The sequence below is a fragment of the Sturnira hondurensis genome, unplaced genomic scaffold (genome assembly GCF_014824575.4).
Source record: "Sturnira hondurensis isolate 20B ecotype Veracruz unplaced genomic scaffold, ASM1482457v3 Scaffold0005791, whole genome shotgun sequence".
NCBI lineage: Eukaryota > Metazoa > Chordata > Mammalia > Chiroptera > Phyllostomidae > Sturnira > Sturnira hondurensis.
Window position 1 is genome coordinate 782,150 of NW_028078422.1, and position 14,244 is coordinate 796,393.

Below are 14,244 nucleotides of genomic sequence, written 5' to 3' on the forward strand. Positions count from 1 at the left end.
AATGTGTGTGAAGTCTCACAACTCTTACTTCACATAATACTGGATATCCTAAGCAGTACAAAAGAATAAACAAACAAATAAATGGCATAAAAATTTTAAGGGATTTGATTCCCAGTCAGGGCACATGCTCAGGTTGCAGGCCAGTTCCCTGCAGGCCAACTCCCAGCAGGGGATGCACAAAAGGCAACCATACACTGACGTCTCTCTCCCTCTCTCCTTCCCCTCTAAAGATAAATAAATAAATAAAATTTTAAAAAAACTTAAAGGGAAATTTTGTTGGTTAAAGGGGAAAGATAAAGCTTCCTATTTGTAGATAGAATGGAGGTTTATGTAAAAAAACAATCAGAAAACTACAGACTCTTAGAATCAATACGTGAGTTTAGCAAGTACACAAGATACAAAGTGAACATAAAAAATAAATCGCATTTCTTTACACCAGCAATAAACAATTGAACCTAAAGTTGAAAATACAACACCATTTTTAATTGCTAAAAAAAACCTTTTTAGGTATAAATCAACAGAATGTAAATAGGATCTGTATGTTAAGAACTATAATATCCTGATAAAAGGCATCGAAGGAAACCTAAATAAAAATAGGAACATACTGTAATGCTGAAATCACCAAACCGGTCTATAATTCAATGCAACTCCTATCAGAACCACAACAACATTATTTTTTAAGCACACAATCTTCTTTTACAATTTACATGCAAAAGGAAAGGAACTAGGACAGCTAAAACATCATTTTTAAAAAGAAGAATGAATGTTGGAAGAACCATACTACTTGATAGCAAGGCTTATTAGATAGCAACAGTAATCAAGACAGTGTGGGTCTGGGGAAAGCCCAGACACATACATAGATAGGAAATAGGGAACAGAATAGGGAATACAGGCACGGAGCCACATAAACATGGCCAAATGGATTTTGACAAAAGATGCAAAAGCAGTTCAATAAAGGAAGGATAGTATTTTCAGAAAATGGTGCTGGAACAATTAGACATCAACAGGCAAAAATATGAACCTGGACCTAAACCTTATACCTTACTCAAAAATTAACTCAACATGGGTCATAGAGCTTCATGTAAAATGTAAAGTGTACACTTTTAGAAGAGAACATAGAAAATCTTCATGACTAGGGTTAGGCAGAGTTTTTAGACTTGATACCGAAAGCATAATTGTTTTGTCTCTAACTAACCTTTTATTTTTAATTACACTCTACAAACAATATTATATTAGTTTCAGGGATTCAAACCCAGTGATTAACATTACATAACTTACTAAGAGATCTTCCTGATAAGTCTCGTACCATCTGACACCATATATCAAGTGAAAGACGTTGGGAAGCTCATAGATTATCAGAGAGGGCAGAGTGGTAGATTATAAAGCTAATAACCTGGAATAATACCCAAACACACCACAAGGGCCTCCCCAGGGTTGGGATGGAAATCCCTGTATTGGCTGCTCAGAACCTATGGGGATTAGGACCAAACTCCAGGAAGCTCCTTCACAATCTCCCTCAAAGGACTGGAGGCTTCTATTGCAGAAACCACCAGCTGACTACACTCTATTTTTGTGGCCATTTCCTCTTGTGGTTCACTTTTTTAAAAATTCTCAAGGCTATGCTAGTTGACTTCAAAGAGAGGAGAAGAGAAGGAGAGAAACATTGATGTCAGAGAGAAACATTGATCAGTTACCTCTCTCAGGAACCCCAACTAGGAGCATAACTTGTAACCCAGGCATGTGCCCTGACCAGGAATCAAATCTGGGACTTTCTGTTTCATGGGATGATGCTCCAAGCAAATGAGCCACACTGGCCAGAACTTGCTTTTTTTAAACAACAAAACCGAACATTTATTGAGCACTTATCATCTCCCAGCTACTGTTATTTGCTTCATTTAATTCTCACAACTACTCCATGAAGGAGGTATTATTTTTATTCCAGTTCTGTAGATGAGAAAACTGAGCATTAACCTACTCAAGGTCAAAGGATTTGTAGGTGGGAAAGCCAGGCTTCTCCTACAATGAGTGACTGTGTTCAGCTTTCGATTTCTTGGGTCTCAGTCTCTATCTAGCTCTATGATGCTGTCTTGTTTTCAGGCTCTGGTCTCTTTCTTGGTGTCTACATTTCCAGTTCAGTCTGCTTCTACACTTTTATTGACATCTCTGTGGCTCCTGGGGCCCTAGGGACAGGTTTCAGCCTTGCTTAGTGTTCTAACCTTGAATGAACATTAGAAACAACAGGGAAGCTGATAATTATAAGGCTATGCTAAGTGAAATGAAGGGAGATGCACAGGAAAACAATAGTGATGGAAAGAAAACTGGGACTCAAATCAATGGAGTGGACCAGAAGGAAGAAAGAAACAGCCAAACAGAAAGGAAGAAAGAAGCAAGAATTAAAAAAAAAAAAAAACGAGGAGAGGCTTAGGAACATCCAGGACATCTCTAAATGTTCCAACACCCGAATTATAGGGGTACCAGAAGGGGAAGAGGAAGAGCAACAAGTGAAAAACTTATTTGAACAAATAATAAGGTGAACTTCTCCAATCTGGCAAAGGAAATAGACTTCCAGGAAGTCCAGGAAGCTCAGAGAGTCCCAAAGAAGGTGGACCGAAGGAGGAACACACCAAGGCACATCATAATTACATTAGCCAAGATTCAAATGAAGGAGAGAATCCTAGAAGCAGTCACCTACAAAGGAGTTCCTATCAGATTGTCAGCTGATGTCTCAAAAGAGACCTTACAGGCAAGAAGAGGCTAGAAAGAAGTACTCCAAGTCAGGAAAGGCAAGGAGGTACATCCAAGATTGCTCTATCCAGCAAAGCTTTCATTTAGAATGGAAGGGCAGATAAGGTCAAGTTAAAGAAGTTCATCAGCATCAAGCTGTTATTATATGAAATGTTAAAGGGACTTATCTAAGAAAAAGAAGAGAAAAAATATGGACAGTGAAATGACAGCAAACTCAGTTATTAACAATCACACCTAAAACAAAAGCAAACTAAGCAAACAACTAGAACAGGAACACAACCACATGGAGGGTTAGCAATAGGGGAGTGGAAGGAGGAGAGAGGGGGAGAAGGTACAGAGAATAAGTAGCACAGACAGTGGGGAGAAAATAGACAGAGATAGGGCAAGAATAGTGTGGGATATGTAGAAGCGAAAGAACTTATGACCCATGGACTGAACTAAAGGGGGGAATGTGGGTGGGAGGGGGTGTGCAGGGTGGAGGGGAATGAAGCAGGGGAAATGGGACAAATGTAATAGCATAATCAATAAAATATATTTAAATAAATAAATAAATATATAAAGGCCATGTATGAGAAACCACAGCCAACATCATACTCAACAGGCAAAACCAAAAGCTTTCCAACTAAGGTCAGAAACAAGACAAGGATGTCTGCTTTCTCCACTTCTATTCAACACAGTATTGGGAGCTCTAGCCACAGCAACCACACAAGAAGAAGAAATAAAAGTCATCCAAAATGGAAAGGAGGAAATGAAACTGTCCCTGTTTGCAGATGACATGATAGTGTACATAGAAAACCATGTGAACTCCCTCAAAAAACTACTTGACCTAATAAGTGAATGTGGCAAAACGGTGGGATACAAAGTCAATATTCAAGAATTGAAGACATTTTTGTACACCAACAATAAAATATGAGAAACAGAAAATAGGGAAAAAAATCTCATTTGCTATAGCAACAAGAAAAATGAAGTACCTAGAAACATAACTAACCAAGGAGGTAAAAGACCTGTACTCAAAAAACTACATAACACTGAAGAAAGACATTAATTGAAGGTCTTCAAGTAAATTGAAGCATGTACGTTGTTCATGGATTGGAAGAATTAACACCACCAAAATGTCCATACTACCCAAAGCAATTCATAGATTCAACACAATCTCTATTAAAATACCAATGGTGTATTTCACAGACATAGAACAAATGTTTCAAAAATTTATATGGAACCATAAACTACCTTGAATATCTGCAGCAATTTTGAGAAAGAAGAAGCTAGGAGGTACCAAAATACCTGATATCAAACTATATCGCAAGGCCACTAGAATCAAAACAGCCTGGTACTGACATAAGAACAGACACATAGACCAATGGAACACAATAGAGAGCCTAGAAATAAACCCATGTCTCTATGATTAACATTTGACAAAGGGGCAGGAGCATAAAATGGAGTAAAAATAGCTTTTTCAACAAATGGTGTTGGGAGATCTGGACAGCTACATGCAAAAAAATGAAACTAGACCACCAACTTACACCATGCACCGAAATAAACTCAAGGTGGATAAAAGACTTCAATGTAAGTCATGACACCATAAAAGTTCTAGAGGAGAACACAGGCAGGGAAATTTCAGATATTCCATGCAGCAATATTGTCACTGATATGTCCCCTAGAGCAAGGGTTATAAAGAAAAGAATAAACAAATGGGACTACACCCAATTAAAAAGCTTCTGCATGGCTAAAGAAAACATTAGCACAATGAAAAGGGAACCAACTGTGTAGGAAAATATATTTGCCAATGATACCTCAGACAAGGCTTGATCTCCAAAATATATAAAGAACTCACACAACTCCACATGAGGAAGACAAATAATTTAATTAAAAAATGGGCAAAGGACCTGAATAGACACTTCTCCAAGGAGGACATCCAGAAGGCCCAGAGACATGAAAGGATGCTCAGCATCACTAGCCATCAGAAATGCAGACTAAAACCACAATGAGATACCACTTCACACTAATCAAAGTGGCCACCGTGAACGGATGAACAAACAACGAGTGCTGGCAAGGTTGCAGAGAAAAGGGGACCCTAGTACACTGTTGGTGGGAATGCAGACTGGTGCAGCCACTGTGGAAAACAGTATGGAATTTCCTCAAAAAGCTAAAAATGGAACTGCTGTCTGACCTGACAATTCCACTACTGAGATTATACCCTAAGAACCCCGAAACACCAATTCAAAAGAACCTATGTATCCCAATGTTCACAGCAGCATTATTTACAATAGCCAAGTGCTAGAAACAGCCTAATCAGTGCTCATCAGTAAATGAGTGGATCAAAAAGCTGTGGTAAATTGACACAATGGAATACTACACAGCAGGAAGAAAGAAGAAACTCTTATTCTTTGCAAGTGCATGGATGGAACTGGAGAATATTATGCTAAGTGAAATAAGCCAGGTGATGAAAGACAAATACCATATGATCTCACCTATAAGTGGAATCTAATCAACAAAAACAAGTGAGCAAGACAGAATCAGAGACATGGAAATAAAGAACAAACTGACAGTGACCAGAGCAGAGTGGGGAGAGGGATAATGGGGGAAAGAAGGGGAAGGATCAAGCCAAGGAACATGTATAAAGGACCCATGGACAAAGACAACAGCGAAGGGGGGTGGGGGGTGGAGTGGGTATTGAATGTGGGAGGTGGGGGATGAGTAGGTCAGAGGAGAGTAATGGGGGGAAAATGGGGACAACTGTAATTGAATGACAATAAAAATACAATCAGCAGAACTGGGATTGAACCCCGTGCTTCTTAAACTTTAACATGGGTACAGATCTCCTGGGAATCTTGCTAAAATGTTGATTTCTTTTTTTTTTAATTAAGCAACTAATTTTATTTATTTATTTTTATTGTTGCTTAAGTACAGTTGTCTCCATTTTCCCACCGCCACTCCCCCCACCAAGCCGTTCCCACCTCCCACCCTCAATCCTACCCCACTTTGGCTTTGTCCATGGGTCTTTTGTACATGTTCCTTGACAACCCTTCCCCCTTCGCCCCGCCATCATCCCCTCCCACCTCTCCTCTGGTTACTGTCAGTGTGTTCTTTATTTCAATGTCTCTGGTTCTATTTTGCTTGCTTGTTTGTTTTGTTGATTAGGTTCCACTTACAAGGGAGATCATATGGTATTTGCCTTTCACCTCCTGGCTTATTTCACTTAGCATAATGCTCTCCAGATCAGGAAGTTGCAGGTAGGGCCTGAGATTCTGCATTTCTAACACTCTCCCAAGGTGATGCCAAGGACCTGTGGGTCACGTGAGGAGCAAGAGTTTGAATCATTACATATCACTGCCTCTTGGTACAGGACAGCAGTTCTCAAAGTGTGGGCCTTGGACTAGCGGGATCAGCCTCACCCGAGAACTTGTCAGAAATGCAAATGTTCTGTGCTACCCAGTCAGAAATCCTGAGCATGGGGTCCAGCAATCTACGTTTTAGCAAGAGCACCACTGATTCGGATACATCTGACAGTCTGAGAACCACTAACAGAGTGTAAACTTAAGAGACCAATCACATCTCTGGGACTACAGCCCAGACTTTGTTATATTTAGAGTTCCCCTCATGATTGTAAAGTAAGTAAAGGCTGTGAAGGGCTGGGTTGGCCAGGGGGACTATCTCATTCTATGTAAGTAATACAAATACATCACCTAAATTTGGAATTTGCCGCGGGGTTTGGGCAAGTCTGGGGAAGTCCAGGTAGCCAGTGGCCAGGAGATGACAGATAGGAAACTAAATTTGAAAGAGAAACAGAAAGGTGGGCTGGAGCAGAGAGCCTGGATTTCCGGGAAGAGACCTGTGGACCAGCAAGTCCTTAGAACCCACAGAATGGTGGGCGGGGTGGGGAGAAAGTTGCCCTGAGTCACTCCAGTTTTTCTTGTAAGAGGGCAGATGTTTTTGAAGAAATTGGAGCATGGGAGAGGCCTTTTCTGAAATCTTGGGAGACTCACACACATAAGATTTGGGGGGACCAGAGCAAAGAAGATGGGCTTGGATGAGTTTTCTCAAAAACTCTGTAAGAAGTAATGATGACAGTGGTTCATAAATGTGTAAGTGCTTTATACCCACAATTATATGGACTCCTTATGATGATCCTGTGCAGTAAGTATTGTTCTCCGTTTTCTGCTGATGCATTTTTGAGGCTTCAGTTTACCCACTAAGTCATCCTTGATCAACTTCATTCATTCTCTCCCCCCGACACACACACACACACTTTTCAGTTTTATCTGCAAATCCTGCTAGCTGTACTTTTAAAGTGTTTCCAGATTCACTCCTCATTCTCTGCACACCCCTATCCTGGTTACCTAAATGGTCACAGCAACCTGCACCCTGGTTGCCCCCCTGCTTAATATGTTCTCCACATACCATCAGAGACTATGTGATTATGTCCAACTTCTATTCAAATTCCTCTCATGGTTCCCAGTTCACTCAGAATAAAATCTAAATTCCCTGCCATGACGTACACAGCCCTTTGAGGTCTGGCCCCTTCAAGCCTTCTAACTTCATCTCCTTCTTCACTCCCCCTCCGCCACCACATGGCCTCATTGCTGTCTGTTGAACAAGCCCCTTCCTACCTATATCCATCAGGGCTCTTAGATGGAAACAGCAGAATCCACAGTGGCTTGTTTGAGCAGTACAGACATCCTGTTAAAGACATTGGGACTCTCATAGATTATCAGAGAGGGCAGAGAGGTGGATTATTAAGCTAATAACTTGGTGTAATACCCAAACACACCACAAGGGCCTCTTTGGGGAGTGGGGGCATTCCCTCTATTGGCTGTTGAGAACCGCTGGGGATTAGGACCAGACTCTGGGAAGCTCCTTCACAATCTCCCCCAAAGAACAAGAGTCTTCTATTTCAGAATCCACCAGCTGGCTTCCATTTTTGTGGCCACTTCTTGTGGCTCACTGTTGTTTTTTGTTTTTCCAAATCCTCACTCAAGGACATGCTCATTGACTTTAGAAAGAGGAAAAGAGAGGGAGAGAAACATTGATGTGAGAAAGAAACATCAATCAGTTGGCTCTCACAGGAACCCCAACTAGGACCTAACTTGCAACCCAGGCATGTGCCCTGATCAGGAATTGAGCCCATGGCCTTTTGGTCTATGAATGACACCCCAGCCAAATGAGCTACACAGGCCAAGTCTCACTTTTTCTATTACAACACTGAACATTTATTGAGGACTTACTATCTCCCAGCTACTGTTATTTGCTTCATTTAATTCTCACAATCACTCTATGAAGTAGGTATTATTTTTATCTCAGTTTTATAGATGAGAAAACTGAGCATCAGCAAAGTGAAGCAACTTAATCAAGATCAAAGGATTTGTAAGGAAAAGCCAGGCTTCATTCTTAACTCTGCCTTACATATTTTATAATCACATTTCCTTTTCACACACACACACACTGTATATATATACAGCAAATATATTTTATATATAATTTATATATTATATAATATATATTATATAATACATATATATTATATATTACCAAATGTATGTATTATATATATATAATTGGTATATTATATATACAAATATATATAGTTGGTAACAGCGTTATTGAGATATAATTCACATAGTATATAAGTCACCCATTTAAAGTATACAATGCACCCTGGCTGGTGTAGCTCAGTGGATTGAGTGTGGGCCTGCAAACCAAAGGATTGTGGTTCGATTCCCAGTCAGGGCACATACCTGGGTTGCAGGCCAGTTCCCAGCAGGGGGTGCACGAGAGGCAACCATACATTGATATTTCTCTCCCTCTCTCCTTCCCTTCCTCTCTAAGGATAAATAAACAAATAAGTAAAAATAAATAAATAAAGTGTACAATGCAATGGGTTTTTAAATAGTCACAGAGTAGTGAAGTCACAACCACAATAAATTTAGAATATTTTCATTACTTCCAAAAGAAATTCTATATGCTTAAGCAGTCACTCCTCATTTCTTCTGACCCCTTCCCTGAACCCAGCCGAAGGCAACCACTAATTTACTTTCTTTCTCTATGGCTTTGCCTATTCTAGGCATTTCATGCAAATTCATTCATACAAGACATGGTCTTGTATGTCTGGCTTCTTTCACTTAGCATAATGTCTTAAGGTTCATCCTTGCTGTAGCACGTGTCAGTTCTTCATTCCTTTTTATGGCTGATAATATTGCATTATATGGCTATAGCACATTTTGTTTATCCCTTCATCAGCTGATGGACTTTGGAGTTGTTTCCACTCATTGGCTATTATAAGTAATGCCATCATGAACATTTGTGTTCATCAATTTGTGCACAAGTTTCTGTGTGGATGTACGTTTTTATTTCTTATGGGTATTGTGACTCACTTTGTTTTTGAATACAAAATGTGTTTACGGGGATGGTGGCCCGCTCACCTTGATTCAGGTGCTTTAGTGCTGCTTCCTTCTCGAGGAGCATCCCCTGCCAGCCTTGCTGTTCCTCCTGGAGGCCGACAGGACAGTGGAGCAGCCAACACACATAACTACCGTCTAAGCATGGCTGACAGTGGTGGTGATTTTACAGGGTCCTGGGCTTTCTCACCCATGAAGTAGGAAGCAGGGCTCTGCAGTGGGTGCTTCTTGTGTTTCCTCTTCTGAGGAGGGAAGGAGGTCCTTAGTGAACATCGTGTTGTGGTGGGGAGGCCATCACTGCTGGGAAGCCTGCGCTCACTTTGGAATCCAGCATCCTGTGGATGCATCTGGTCGGTAAAGCCTGGAAGGGAATCTTCTGGGACCAGGAAATGTCAGCTCTTCAAGGGCAGGGATGTCTGATTCCTTAGGTGTTCTGATGACCTTTTGTTTCCTGCCTAGCTTTCCCTGGGGCCTACAACAAATGGTTGGGGAATTTAATCGTCTCTTGTCTATGTGTTTCCTGAGGTCACTTCCTGTATTTCTTGACCTGTTTCAATGATTCAAGACAAATGACCCTGATCTTTGTTAGATAAAAACAGGAGTTTTATTATGTCTCGAGATTCTCAATGTTGACTCAGTGGTTGCTTCTTCTCCTGATCTCTCCTGTGCTCATTCAGAAGGCTATAGTCAGCTGGTGGGCTGGCTGGGTGCTTGGGGAACCTGAGGTGCTTCATGGCTGCGTCTGTCTTTACTGGTGGCCTTCAATCAGTAGTGTTGGCCAGGCTTCCTTTTGTGGTAAGAGCATTTTCAAGTACCCAAGCCCCAGTACACAAGCACTAATCAAGTTTCTATGTTAATACCCCATTGACCAAAGCCAGCCAAATGGCCAAGCCACTGTCAATGTGGGAGGAGACTACACAGAGACTTCTGGGAGGAGTGGATTGTCAGGGCTGCCCAGGTAAGCCCATAACCGTGCCCTGGGGCTCCCCCTTGTTTTCAAGGGAGTGTAGATTGCTGTATGAGAATGGGCTCACGTGTCAGATGGCCTGGCTCTATCATTTGTTAGCTCTGTGACTTTGGCCAAACGACTCAGCTGCTCTTTACCTCAGTGTGTTCACCTGTAGAACGGGTTGATATTCACCTATTTCATGGGGTTGTTGTAAGGATTAAATAAGTTAATGCATGCAAAATACTTTAATGCCAGGTATGTAATAGTACTCGGTAAACAATGGCCATTGTTACCACTTTCCCCCATTACCCCTGGCTAATTTGTTGGTGTTCCTGACTGCTCTCCTGTCTGTTGGGAATGACATTTGACTGTTAGGACACAGAGCTGCTGCTAGATACAGGTTTATTCCCTCCCCCCATGTAAAACTAATCCAGAGGTAGGACTAGTATTTAAGGATTACCAGGATTCCAGGCCCCTTTCAGCCTTCTGCTCTGCCAATCTCAGTCCCTGGATTCTATTCTCAAGATTATTTCTTGAAGCCAGTGAGGATTCCATGTGGGATCCTGGGCAGCTAGTGGGGTGTGAGCTGTCTGAAAATGTACTGAGATGCTGCTGCTGTCAATTTTTAGCTGAATTCTCATCTCTCAATACTGGCAAATATCCATAAAATCAAACACACCCTTAATAAGCTAAATCTACCAAAAGACATTGGCCTAGATGATCACCAAACAGGAAGCCTGTGGCCTTGAAGTTCTTCAGACTTATTTAGTAAAGACACGCCACCAAGGAAAAAGAGAAGACCTTTCCCTGGAGATGATTTAGCTGCTAAGAAAAGTAGACATGATAGAATGTGTAGAAAATATGATTCACTTCCAGCCAAGATGGAGGTGTAGGTAGATACACTTTGCCTCCTCACACAAGAAAAAGAAAGACAACAACAAACTTAAAAAAAAAACTGCCAGAAAATCAAACTGTATGAAAGTCTGACCACCAAGGAGTTAAAGAACTATTCATCCAGACTGGTAGGAGGGGTGGAGAGGACTTGAAGCAAGGCAGTGGCTGGCAGATTGGGTGAGGCAGCAGCTCTTGGAGCAGGGGTCCCACATTTACGTGTGGATAAATTGGGAGGAACAACTGGGGAGCAAGACAGACTGCACCGCAGGCAGCATCGCATCACAGCAAAGAGGATTGCCCTGCCCTGGTGAATAACTAAGTCCCACCCCTTACAACTTAACAGGTGTGCTGAGACAAAGAAATATGGCCAAAATGAAAGAATAGAGCAAAACTTCAGAAAGAGAACTAAGCAATGAAGAGATAGCCAACCTATCAGATGGAGAATTTAAAGCCGTGGCAATCTTGCCCTGGCTCGTGTAGTTCGGTGAATTGAGCATGGGCCTGTGAAGCAAAGGGTCACTGGTTTGATTCCCAGTCAGGGCACATGCCTGGGTTGCAGGCCAGGTTCCCAGTGGGGGACCCATGAGAGGCAACCACACATTGATGTTTCTCTCCCACTCTTTCTCCTTCCTGTCCCCTCTCTCTAAAAATAAATAAATAAATTATTTTAAAAATAAAATAAAATAAAGCCTTGGCAATCAAAATGCTCACAGAACTGATTGAGCTTGGTCAACAAATGAAAGATACCCGTAATGAAATAAAGCAAAATATTCAGGGAATCAACACTGATAGGAAGGAAACCAGGGCTCAAAGCAACGATTTGGAACAAAAGGAAAAAATAAACATCCAACTGGAACAGAATGAAAAAATAAGAATTAAAAAAAGTGAAGAGAGACTTAGAAACCTCTGGGACAACCTGAAACATTCCAATATATCCGAATTATAGGGGTTCCAGAAGGAGAAGAACAACAGCAAGAATTTAAAAACTTATTTGAGCAAATAATGAAGGAAATTTTTCCCTAATCTGGAAAAAGAAATAGGCTTCCAGGAAGTCCAGGAAGCCCAGAGAACTCCAAAGAAGTTGGACCCAAAGAGGAACACACCAAGACACATCATCATTAAGTTACCCAAGATGAAAGATAAGGAGAGAATCTTAAAAGCAGCAAGAGAAAAGGAGACGGTTATCTACAAAGGAGTGCCCATCAGACTATCAGCTGATTTCTCAAAAGAAACCTTGCAGGCAAGAAGGGGCTGGAAAGAAGTATTCCAAGTCATGAAAGGCAAGGATCTTCATCCAAAATTACTCTATGCAGCAAAGCTATCATTTAGAATGAAAAGGCAGATAAAGTGTTTCCCAGATAAGGTCAAGTTAAAGGAGTTCATCATCACCAAGCCATTATTATATGAAATGTTAAAGGGACTTATCTAAGAAAAAGATCAAAACTACGAACAGTGAAATGACAACAAACTCACAACTATCAACAAATGAACCTAAAAGAAAAGAAAAACAATGAAAACAAAAACTAAGCAAACCAGTAGTACAGGAACAGAACCAGAGAAATGGACATCACATAGGGATTTCAGTGGAGAGGGGGAAGGGAGGAATAGGGAGAAAAAGGTACAGGGAAGAAGAAGCATAATTGGTAGGCACGAAATAGATGGGGAGAGAAAAAATGGTATAGGAAACAGAGGACTCAAGGAACTTGTATGTACAACCCATGGACATGAACTAAGAGGGGGCAGAAAGCTGGAGGGTTGAGAGGGCTGGATGGAGGGGGGATAAAGGGGGAAAACTGTAATAGAGTAATCAATAAAAACTACTTTAAAATACTTTTTTAAAAACAATAAATAAAGTTTAATGTCAAAAAAAGAAAAGAAAATAGACAGGGATAGGTTAAAAATAGTATGGGAAATGGAGAAGCCAAAAGAACTTACATGTATCACCCTCAGACATGAACTAGGTGGGGAATGCTTGCGGGAGGAGGGTGCAGAGTGGAGGAGAATAAAGGGGAGAAAAAATGGGACAATTGTGATGGCATAATCAATAAAATGTATTAAAAATAAAATAGGATTCAACCAGAATAAGACTGAAGAAGAATCTTTATCAAGAAAGAGGTGCTTAGAGTAGTTCTATGAATATGCAGGTACTGATGATGCAGGTCCTGAAGGCATGGCAAAATTTTGTGAAGACATTGGCATTGAACCAGAAAATGGAGGTATGCTTGTTTAAGCTTGGAAATTGGATGCACAAAATACCGGTTACTTTACTCTCCAGGTGTGGTTAAAAAGAATGACTTCTCTACAATGTGTTACAACAGTAACACTTGGAAATACTTTGGATTGCTTAAGGTCATTATTAAGTGATTCTACAAACTTTAAACTTATATACAGATATGTTTTTGACTTTGCACAGGAAAAGGGCCAGCACAGCGGAGACATATATTTTGCCAAGTGCATGTTGGGACTGTTATTAGGAAAAATCTGGCCCTTTTTTCCAGCTTTTCACCAATTGTTAGAGCAATCAAAATACAAAGTTATTATCAAAGACCAGTGATGCAATGTACTAGAGTTTAGCAAAACAATTAATCTTGACCTCAGGGACTATAAGAAAGATGGAGCATGGCCAGTTTTGTTGGACAAGTTTGTGACGTGGTAGAAAAACAAACAGATGTCCTAGGACTGTATGCATAGCACCACAAGAGTTACGGGTCCCACAGTTATGTCAACCATTAGCCATAAATTGCTGTTTGTATTAAAGTGCAGGCTGCTTTTCTTGCACTGTCTGCTTTTGCAAGGACATTTTTGGTGTTTGCTATTGAAAGGACCAGCTCTGCCTGCTGTGTAAGCATTGTTCTCTTGGAAAGCTGCTTTGTAGTTTGTATTTATACTACAGATTGGTGTATTTACCAATGTCCTCACTGTGATTATGTGTAAATTTTGTATATGTGTATAAAAAGAAGCAACTTCTCCTAGAGATTATTTCTACAAAACACACTGTAGAAATAATTTTGTGCCATATTTCTAGTTCCTTTTTTCAAATGAACCAATTATGTTTTATTTGGTCTCAAATGTAGCATTTCAGAAAACAAGACAGGACAACTGTTACCATAAGTAAATTTTGCCAGAATTCACCTTATTGTTGTGGAGACGAACTTTTGGAAAAGAGTGGAAGTTATAACTTTGCAAAGTTATACCACATGCCAAATGTAATTTGGTTTACCCAAATATTAGCACTTTAAATAATGAAACTTACAATTATTT

The 14,244-nt window shown here is 40.6% G+C and overlaps 1 pseudogene; it reads left to right on the forward strand.

Annotated features, from left to right (window-relative positions):
- The first annotated feature begins 10,685 nt into the window (after positions 1-10,685).
- Positions 10,686-13,660, forward strand: LOC118988119 (DCN1-like protein 4; annotated as a pseudogene).
- Positions 13,661-14,244: the final 584 nt, after the last annotated feature.